This window comes from Dromiciops gliroides, chromosome 5 (genome assembly GCF_019393635.1).
Source record: "Dromiciops gliroides isolate mDroGli1 chromosome 5, mDroGli1.pri, whole genome shotgun sequence".
NCBI classification, from domain to species: domain Eukaryota; kingdom Metazoa; phylum Chordata; class Mammalia; order Microbiotheria; family Microbiotheriidae; genus Dromiciops; species Dromiciops gliroides.
The window spans coordinates 236,771,337-236,774,015 of NC_057865.1; the positions used below are offsets into that span (position 1 = coordinate 236,771,337).

Sequence of the window (2,679 nt, forward strand, 5' to 3'; positions counted from 1 at the left end):
ACCAAGAAGACAAAATGGGCTTAACATTTCATTTGATGTTACTAAGCATTATCAGTTTTTAAAGAAACATGAATACTTTAAAACAAACATTGAAAATCAATCAGGGGGGGCGGCTAGGTGGCGCAGTGGATAAAGCACCGGCCCTGGATTCAGGAGTTCCTGAGTTCAAATCCGGCCTCAGACACTTGACACTTACTAGCTGTGTGACCGTGGGCAAGTCACTTAACCCCCACTGCCCCGCAAAAAAAAAAAGAAAAGAAATCAGGCTGATTTTACAATCTGCACTCATGCTAATGAAGTTTCCATCTATTTAACAGTATGGAACTTGCCCCAAAATCCAAATGAAAATAGAACAAACCAAAATAAAACAATCCTCAGAACAATCTCAATGTAAAAAGTTCATGTTAGGTGTCATGATCATCTCCAATATTATCAAACTGGATTTTTTCATCATCGCCAAAACCAAATGTTTCTCTGATTGATTTACATTTGCTCTGAAAGTTTCCCATTTGCCTTGAGACCTCTTGCTTCATCTGCATTTTATTTTAGTATAACAACAGCTTTGTTTTCCTGGTAGTCTCGGTGATCATAACATCCAGTGTATTTATCCAAATCTGTTTTCTTAATTTCCCTTTGACATTACATAATTTCTTTATACCATCAAATCATATTATTTCAAATAATGCATTTCCCAATATTGACATCACCCAGGCATATTCTCATCCCTCTTCCTTGAACATAAACTCTTTTTCCCCCCAGGAAAATGTATCTTTATTTCTTCATCTATTTATCTTTACCTCTACATCTATTTTTCCTTCCCTTAATTTTATTCTTGGGCATGGAACAAGCCATGTCCCTCTCTCCTGAAGGAGGTAGCTCTTCCAAAGGGCTGACTCAAGGGGAGGCAGTCACCTCAAGAGGAACACAATGGGAATGAATTCGTGTGTGTGTGTGTGTGTGTGTGTGTGTGTGTGTGTGTGTGGATGTGGATGCAACGGAAGTAAGTTCTGGAGAGGAGAGGAGAAATGAACCCCATGACTGGTTCTTATCGAATCTATGTTGGTTTTAGTAATCATCACTTTTTAAAATAATTTCTCACAAACCATCTTTAGTTTTCAAGATGTACCCTTTCCTACTGGAAATCAGGATATTTGTTCCATTCTTCTTTTATTCCTGTTTTCTACAGTTTCTCAAAGATGATTGAGAGGAGCTCTCTGGACACAGGTAATCTCCACGTTTGCGAACATTGTGTTATACCCACTTGCTTATCAGTTGTACTAGATGGCCACTGAGGTCCTTTTCAACCCTAAAATTCTATGATTCTGTGATATTTAGTCTCCATTTTTCATGTGTACATATTTTGTATCCTCAGTCTGACAATAAGCTCTTTGAACAGATGCCATTCTTGGTAATTCTTTATCTCCTACATGGTGACAAACACAATGCTATGTGGCTACTTACTCTGTATTGATTAAATGAATGATTAAAAGAATTATTTCCTTTTACTTCTTTCCATAGAGGTTTACCTAGTGCTATGGAGTCACCTGAGAAGGGGGAAAGAGGGTTGACTTGACTTTGAGGCCCATGGTAGTATCATCTGTCAAAGTCTCTTCTACCTGTTCCAATAGGGAACAAACACTTCCCTTACCCCTTGGCTACCCCAAATAGGAAGATTAAGCTGTCAACACAGCTCATCACCATGACATGTAATATTAGACCAACATTAGTTCTTTACACATTGTTACCAGCTGCATCACTTCCCCAAGGGTCACCACATGTGACTTTGTGTGAATGACATGACATGACCTGAGGACCTTCCCCTCTGTTGGCTGGCCCTACATAGCTAATTGCAATGCTGATCCTAGGGAACTAGGCTAATGAATCTATGACGCTATATCCCTCCACGTCTGTCACCTTGTAGGTATGATATATCCAGAATAGTATCTTCTTTCCTTGGTAGTACATTCCCTTCATGAACAGGGAAGTCAGACTGACGTTGAAAAGATGGAAGCAATGTGAGGTAAACTGGATTCCCTTGGAAAAGAAGCATGACATAAAAAAGAGAATACTGACCTAGACATTGGAACACAAGGCTTATAATTTCGCCTATGCCACAAGCTACGTGGCTATGGACAAGACATTCACACTCTCTGAAGATCAATTTCTTCATCTATTAAACAAGAGTATGAGAATAGATTTTCTTTTACATCCCATCCAGTTCTATTGTTTCCTTCATCTGGACTTCTATAATCTCATAGATATTTGAACTAGAAGGAAGCTCACAGGTCACTTAGTTCAAACTCCTCATTTAAGAGTTGTTGCAACTAAGATCAGGGAAACTAAGTGAATTTCCCAAGGTCACAAAAGTAGGAAGTGTCCAGAGCTGGGACTGAAACACAGGTCCTTTGTCTCTGAAGCCCCTTCTTACCTCAGTGGATGACCCTACTTCTAGATACCCTTCAAAAGACTTGTCCTTCAAAGAACCTCAGTAAACAGTGTATACAGACCAGTGCATCTAAAGTTCCTCTAAAATAGTTACATCCTACAAATAGAAGAGAAATAATACCAGAATCCTCCCTTCTAACTCACAAATTTCATAAACTATACTGGGGAAAAAAAAAAAAGAATGAATTGGATTAGGAGACTGGGGCCAAATAAACAAACATTCAGTAAGCACAT

At 38.9% G+C, this 2,679-nt stretch overlaps 1 pseudogene; it reads right to left on the reverse strand.

Annotated features, from left to right (window-relative positions):
- Positions 1 to 404: 404 nt before the first annotated feature.
- Positions 405 to 840, reverse strand: LOC122728991 (annotated as a pseudogene).
- Positions 841 to 2,679: the final 1,839 nt, after the last annotated feature.